Source organism: Salmo salar, chromosome 06, assembly GCF_965601325.2.
Source record: "Salmo salar chromosome 06, fSalSal1, whole genome shotgun sequence".
Classification (NCBI taxonomy): Eukaryota; Metazoa; Chordata; class Actinopteri; order Salmoniformes; family Salmonidae; genus Salmo; species Salmo salar.
Window position 1 is genome coordinate 75,616,583 of NC_138296.1, and position 8,418 is coordinate 75,625,000.

At 44.0% G+C, this 8,418-nt stretch overlaps 1 protein-coding gene across 2 annotated transcripts in view; it reads left to right on the plus strand.

Annotated features, from left to right (window-relative positions):
• The first annotated feature begins 2,038 nt into the window (after nucleotides 1–2,038).
• Nucleotides 2,039–8,418, plus strand: part of wasf1 (WASP family member 1) — a 158,506-nt gene continuing 152,126 nt past the window's right edge. The window contains exon 1 of one of the 2 annotated variants that reach the window (XM_014205484.3): nucleotides 2,039–2,465. The gene's annotated coding sequence lies outside the window, so the exon portion shown is untranslated. The remainder of the gene's footprint in view (nucleotides 2,466–8,418) is intronic. The other variant, XM_082976968.1, reaches the window with a different exon arrangement.

Below are 8,418 nucleotides of genomic sequence, written 5' to 3' on the forward strand. Positions count from 1 at the left end.
ATTCTTGCAAAGAAACCACTACTAAAGGACACCAATAATAAGAAGAGACTTGCTTGGACCAAGAAACACAAGCAAGGGACATTAGACCGGTGGAAATCTGTCCTTTGGTCTGATGAGTCCAAAATTGAGAATTTTGGTTCCAACCGCCGTGTCTTTGTGAGACGCAGAGTAGGTGAACGGATTATCTCTGCTTGTGTGGTTCCCACCATGAAGCACGGAGGAGGAGGTGTGATGGTGTGGGGATGCTTTGCTGGTGACACTGTCTGTGATTTATTTAGAATTCCAGGCACACGTAACCAGCATGACTACCACAGCATTCTGCAGCAATACGCCATCCCATCTGGTTTGCGCTTAGTGGGACTGTCATTTGTTTTTCAACAGGACCATGATCCAAAACAAACCTCCAGGCTGTGTAAGGGCTATTTGACCAAGAAGGAGAGTGATGGAGTGCTGCATCAGATGACCTGGCCTCCACAATCACCCCCAATTGAAATGGTTTGGGATGAGTTGGACCGCAGAGTGAAGGAAAAGCAGCCAACAAGTGCTCAGCACATGTGGGAACTCCTTCAAGACGGTTGGAAAAGCATTCCAGGTGAAGCTGGTTGAGAGAATGCCAAGAGTGTGCAAAGCTGTCATCTAGGCAAAGGGTGGCTACTTTGAAGAATCTCAAATATAAAATATATTTTGATTTGTTTAACACTTTTTTGGTTACTCCATGCTTCCATATGTGTTATTTCATAGTTTTGATGTCTTCACTATTGTTCTACAATGTAGAAAATAGTAAAATAAAGAAAAACCCTTGAATGAGTAGGTGTGTCCAAACTTTGACTGGTACTGTATGTCATTATTTGTTGTACATGCGCAGAGTTTTCAGAAATGGCGGAGTCAGAAATGTATTGTGACAATGCAACAGTTAGGCTATAATTAAGGCGCGTCCCTGGAGAACGCAACAGCCATCATCTGTGCGTCCTTGACAACGTCATCCCGACGTACTGATCCTAGCCCAAGTTCATAGGCATTCACCCCTATCATGAACATTCTCTTGGACGGCAAAAACCTGGCGAATTCGTTGCAAAATCGTGTAGTGTATGCCTGGCATTAATGTCTATGAATTCTCATGGTTGTGCAAGACCATGATTGACCAATATTCTTTGGGATTTAAATCAATTAGCCAATAAGACTAGCTTGTGTTGAGTGCGTGAAAATCAATCGGATGAGCAATATGATTATAACCCACAGGATGATTATTTGATAATCATTAAACCCTTTATAAATTAATTACATTGGTTACCTATATCAATCAGCTGATTTTGAACTGTGAAATAAATATATTATCAAATCAAATCAAATTGTATTAATCACATGTGCGGAATACAACATTACTGTGAAATGCTTACATACAAGCCCTTAACCAACAATGCAGTTTAAGAAATAGTTAAGGAAATATTGAATAAATAAACTAAAGTGAAAAACTAAAACAAAAACGAACAAATAAAGTAACACAAGAAAAGTACATAACAGTAACGAGGCTATATACAGGCTGTACCGAGTCAATGCGCGGGGGTACAGGTTAGTCCAGGTCATTTGTAGTGACTATGCATAGATAATAAACAGGGAGTAGCAGCAGTGTAGATAGTCCGGGTGGCCATTTGATTCGTTGTTCAGCAGTCTTATGGCTTGGGGGTAGAAGCTGTTAAGGAGCCTTTTGGTCCTAGAATTGCGGTAGCAGAGCGAACAGTCAATGACTTGTGTGACTGTTTTCTCTGCTACCGCACGGTAAGCGGTACCGGAGCGCCAAGTCTAGGACCAAAAGGCTCCTTAACAGCTGTATGTGTAACTGTGATACAGTTATGTAATAACTAGATAATAAGCATGTAATAAAAAAATGAATCAATTTAAACAGTACAGTAGGGACAGTCAGAACTAATCAAATTGTTACCCACCTCCTTGCTATCGATTGGCCATTACAGTCAAGACCGGGAGTGGTTTGGAGGAAATGGGCCAATCAGGTAGTCAGATTTTGTCCGGGTCAGTTTTGTGGCTCCTCGCTCTGATGCGTGGGTTGGCTCTCAAACAATAGAAAGTGGTATGTACCATCATGGTCTCTACGATAGGTACATTTCCCTACGAAGTCAACATGATCTTTTCTACTTTGCATTTATAAAACACAGTTTCTTCGCGTGTGGATCAATATGTGTGGATGAATTCATCTGAAAACCTATCGTCAACTCAACTTCGCCCGTTGTACTGTCCGTTGCATTAGATTGTGCCCCCGGGATCTCTTTTTGAAGGGGAATTGTGCCTTGATCCTTCGCTGCTACCTTTGTAACGGGATTCATTTTGCCCCGGCTATGATAACCACAGCGTGGAATGAGGCTGGATATTTGAATTGATTGAAACAGCGAATTGCACTGTACTGCAGTAGAGATGACAAGAACATAGGAGGAATTGAACAAACATTTAAGGTAGGACATTTTCTCATGACTGAATTGTTTCATTCCAAACTTATGCCTAACAACAAGAACATTTGAGGATTCTGAAATGTAGTAAAGTTGCTACCATTTACTTTGCACAATTAACTGTTAAAATAGGCAACAGTCCATGCGCAACGGCTGGTCAACGACTATCTTTCTGTGTGGTAATACTAATTGAATACTGGTTGGCCATGATAAACCATCGATGTCTGTCCTAACTAACATTTGTAACCATCTAGCCAGGTGACAGGTGTGAGGAAAATATCATTCAGTGTTTTTAACTTGTCAGTTTGTTGTACAAATGGGGTTTTATTGGTGACATTATGCATACTGTACACACCGCAGAGAAAGAACACCTAGCTAGCTAACGTTACTTGTCTATGGTCGTGTTTTGAAATTAGACCGGGGGTAAGGGATCAAGGTTTCACATCTGCACGAACTCGCGTGGTAAATTAGGCGAGATGGTTAGCAAGCTGCATGCTAACTATCACACCACATTGTCATTTTGAAGGGTTGGTGTGAAAATACACATCGGGCATCTTGTCAATGCATTATCACAACACTGTATTTACATCTGTATCATACCCAGGTTAACATTGTCGTTATTTATTTGCTAGATAGCTAATGGACAATTTAGTGGACAATTTTTTCAACAAGAGCACGATAACGGCGATAACACCGGTTGTGCGCGAGCAAGCACGGGCACGGCAGTGATTTAATTTCCCCCACGAAGAATGCATTGACTTTTCGGTGAAGAAGGGTTAGGGTAGTCTTCGATCTAGCTTCAATTCGTTTCCAATGAAGTTGTCTACGGGGCATGGGGGAAGGGAAAGCCACATCCAGGGAAAATCATCTTGCAAGAAGCTTAGTGAAATCGGAATGTTTTTCTCGATCGTCTTGAGGTCATTTGGTGGAAAAAGCATCTTTATTTTACAGTGACTAAACACGAACCTGAATCACAACTCGAGTTCTGAGAATGAGATAGCTGTGGTTTGGGTGTTTTAAAAAAATTTCTTACCGTTTTTAAAGACAACCTCCAGAGCTTTTTGAACTTTTACTGTTGAAAAGCGATATCTCAAGTACAACTACAGTAAAGTACACACACTAAAGGGTAAAAAACGTTTTCAGCAAAATAGTGTTTTTTAGACACAACTGCAAACTTAGGAGTAGGGCATTCGAGGAGTTGGTCTGAAGGGAATCGTGATGTCATCGGCCTTCTACCTTGCTTGAGGAACAATAGAGAACAAAAGAGGAAAGGCCCACCCCCACTATGTCATGACTTACCTGGACCACCTATTGAGATGTGCCTTTTGTTAAGTAAATCAGTTGTTACATGAGGTGAAAAGGAGCTGAACTACCACTTTAAGTTATTATGACTTGCCTAGTTAAATAAAGGTAAATAATATATCTTTTTTAATTATACAAATATGTATGGTTTTTTGCAAGCTGTACATTTAAGGATGTATAAGCCTTTTATTATGATGGATTGTCAGGTCATTTATTTATGTCTCTTGTACCATAATATCAGCCAACATGACATGACATAGAACGACAGTCCTATTTGATGCCTGTTCAGCATCTGTGTGTATACCCCAAGGTGGCAAGGAGCGCCGGGTCCTGCATTTGTCAGCGAGCACTTGCTTGTCATTTAAATCTGTCAATCAAATCTGTCAATGCTTAAAGGAAAAGCTTAATCTAGTGTTTATAATACAGTAAAAGGTTAGATTATACCTGAACCCTCTATTTTCATGATATGCCATATTGCAAACATTTCCACTGGTTAGCTTTTTGAAAAGAAGCCCTTGAAATGAAAAGTTTCCTTTGCTTACAGTGGGTTTTAAACAACAACGAATTCAGAAGGAGAAGTTCTGACCCATTTATTTTAAAAGCTCAGAAATGTGCAGGGGATTGTGGGAAGGTGAGCGGCTAGAACCCTCCTAGTGGAGCAGAAGGTAAACTTGAGTTCTGCTGTACTTTATGCAAAAGCAAAGCAAAGCTTTGGAGCGAAGTATTGTCAAGAGGAGGCGCCTCTGATCAAAACCCACTGTTAGGTTCAGATCACCTCTAGATAATCGATCATGATAGCAATGGTTATCTAGTCTGGGAAACCCGACCCTAAGCTAGAAAACTGGTACTATGGTACATTGCCGGAAGCAGACTAATGGTTATCTGATAAAAATGATCTCATAAAAGTCTATCCTATCTCTAGAAGCAGACTGTCTATGAACCACTGCATGGATATGCCTTGTTGCTGTTCTTGTTGTTGTCATTATTGTTGTTTTCTATGAGTAGCAGTGTTGGTCAGGCAGGAAGCTCAGCTACTATAGCAGGGGTCCTCAACCTTTTCAGCCTGGGACCCAAGCTAATGAAAACATGCAACTATATGTAAATATGTAAATAAAAACAATAACAATGAAATACCCATATAAATAGCAATTCAGTCCTAATGAGAGGTGTGTGACTGGTTGAAGGTTCAACAAGCAGGTCTATTCTGGGATCAGTTTTTAACAGTACAACACTGAGGTCATGCTCAGCATTCAGTCTGTTTCTGTACTTGTTGTTAAGTATTCCAGAGTTCAGAACCCTGACTCACATAGGTATGTGGTGCCAAACTGGATCACAACATCTACTGCTTTCTCCGGCATGCAGGAGACTGCTTCCTGCTGTAGATGAGCAACCCAGAAGAGCAACTCAGTTTATTCCAGTTCAGAAAGAAATGACTACTTGTATTTTAACAGCAACAGTTCCAACCTAGACTAGTTTTCAACAATCATTTCTACAGTAAGATAGACAGTAGGCCTGATCATTTTTCATCCTCTTATGTACTGTTACATAGGGCTGCACTAGCAGTAGCTAGCTAATGTGCTTTGGCTAACATTAGCTAGCTAGCTATTAGCTGTTTACAAGGGGATTGTTTGAAAGAGAAACTCACATCTACTTCTATGAGAGATAGTACTCCTTATTTCTGCTTATCATCATCACCTGCTATAAAATGACAACTTACTTTTCCACTGTCGAAGCACTGTTTCCTGAATCATTCTGCCCTGTTCTGAAAGAACTCCCTGACCCTGGGTTTACATGCTGTGGATGTTTGGTCGACATTTCTTCATTTTGAGAGACTCATCACTAAGCACTTCTCCTCACAAAACACGTTGTGGGCGCTCCTCGTTATTTCTCCAAGGTTGATTGAAAGCCGTCGCTGTATTTGCGTTTCATGACGATTGAGCTCAGTCAGAACTTGTGGCCAGCTTGAGTCCATTTGATGACAGTGGTGAGTGATGGCGAGTGGGAATAACAAGTTAGTGGCTGATGCCGTGTTCATAACAACTGGGAAAATTTGCTCCAGCTCAGAATTCCAACTCGGGAACTCTGGCCTCTCTCTAGAGCTCAGACTTTCCAACCTGAAGATCACTGACGTCATGATTTGACCCTGTATTTTTTCGAGTTCCCAGTTGTTTCGAACGTGGCATGACAGTGCATCATCTGCTGAACGACGGTGCTGCAAAATTTGGGCCACGGAGTGATCTTCAAGAAAACTGCAGAAAAAATATCTGCATTTCCCTCCCACTCGCGCTGCTGCCATGAGCAGAGATACCGCTGTTAAACAGAGGGCACTGAACAGAGAGGGCACTGAACAGAGAGGGCACTGAACAGAGAGGGAACTGAACAGAGAGGGAACTGAACAGAGAGGGCACTGAACAGAGAGGGAACTGAACAGAGAGGGAACTGAACAGAGAGGGAACTGAACAGAGAGGGCACTGAACAGAGAGGGAACTGAACAGAGAGGGAACTGAACAGAGAGGGAACTGAACAGAGAGGGAACTGAACAGAGAGGGCACTGAACAGAGAGGGCACTGAACAGAGGGCACTGAACAGAGAGGGCACTGAACAGAGAGGACACTGAACAGAGAGGACACTGAACAGAGAGGGCACTGAACAGAGAGGACACTGAACAGAGAGGGAACTGAACAGAGAGGGAACTGAACAGAGAGGGCACTGAACAGAGAGGGCACTGAACAGAGAGGGCACTGAACAGAGAGGGCACTGAACAGAGAGGGCACTGAACAGAGAGGGCACTGAACAGAGAGAGCACTGAACAGAGAGAGCACTGAACAGAGAGAGCACTGAACAGAGAGGGCACTGAACAGAGAGGGCACTGAACAGAGAGGGAACTGAACAGAGAGGGCACTGAACAGAGAGGGCACTGAACAGAGAGGGCACTGAACAGAGAGGGCACTGAACAGAGAGGGAACTGAACAGAGAGGACACTGAACAGAGAGGACACTGAACAGAGAGGGCACTGAACAGAGAGGGCACTGAACAGAGGGCACTGAACAGAGAGGGCACTGAACAGAGAGGGAACTGAACAGAGAGGGCACTGAACAGAGAGGGCACTGAACAGAGAGGGCACTGAACAGAGAGGACACTGAACAGAGAGGACACTGAACAGAGAGGGAACTGAACAGAGAGGGCACTGAACAGAGAGGGCACTGAACAGAGAGGGAACTGAACAGAGAGGGCACTGAACAGAGAGGACACTGAACAGAGAGGGAACTGAACAGAGAGGACACTGAACAGAGAGGGCACTGAACAGAGAGGGAACTGAACAGAGAGGGCACTGAACAGAGAGGGCACTGAACAGAGAGGGCACTGAACAGAGAGGGAACTGAACAGAGAGGGCACTGAACAGAGAGGGCACTGAACAGAGAGGGAACTGAACAGAGAGGGCACTGAACAGAGAGGGAACTGAACAGAGAGGGCACTGAACAGAGAGAGCACTGAACAGAGAGGACACTGAACAGAGAGAGCACTGAACAGAGAGGGCACTGAACAGAGAGGGAACTGAACAGAGAGGGAACTGAACAGAGAGGGCACTGAACAGAGAGGGCACTGAACAGAGAGGGCACTGAACAGAGAGGACACTGAACAGAGAGGGCACTGAACAGAGAGGGCACTGAACAGAGAGGGCACTGAACAGAGAGGGAACTGAACAGAGAGGACACTGAACAGAGAGGACACTGAACAGAGAGGGCACTGAACAGAGAGGGCACTGAACAGAGAGGGCACTGAACAGAGAGGGCACTGAACAGAGAGGGCACTGAACAGAGAGGACACTGAACAGAGAGGACACTGAACAGAGAGGGAACTGAACAGAGAGGGAACTGAACAGAGAGGACACTGAACAGAGAGGACACTGAACAGAGAGAGCACTGAACAGAGAGGGCACTGAACAGAGAGGGCACTGAACAGAGAGGGCACTGAACAGAGAGGGAACTGAACAGAGAGGGAACTGAACAGAGAGGGAACTGAACAGAGAGAGCACTGAACAGAGAGGGCACTGAACAGAGAGGGCACTGAACAGAGAGGGTACTGAACAGAGAGGGCACTGAACAGAGAGGGCACTGAACAGAGAGGGCACTGAACAGAGAGGGCACTGAACAGAGAGGGAACTGAACAGAGAGGGAACTGAACAGAGAGAGCACTGAACAGAGAGGACACTGAACAGAGAGGGCACTGAACAGAGAGCGCAGATGCACTTGGCCAAATCAATTCCTGTAATTCATTAAATAATTATAAATTTACTCTGACATGTCGCGACCCTCCATTAACATATCTGGAGTGGGTTCATCAACTAGGCTGACATCGGCGTCTTGCAGCTGTTGAGTTTATCAGTCCTAAGCAATGGAGACATAAACTCAAAATCACTCCGTTAAAGCATTTAGGAGATAAATGTAGGGGCTTTCTCTCTCTCTCTCTCTCTCTCTCTCTCTCTCTCTCTCTCTTTCTCTCTTTCTCTCTCTCTCTCTTTCTCTCTTTCTCTCTCTTTCTCTTTCTCTCTCTCAGTCACACACACACACATCTCCTCGTACTTTCCCTACACACACACACACACACACACACACACACACACACACACACACACACACACACACACACACACACA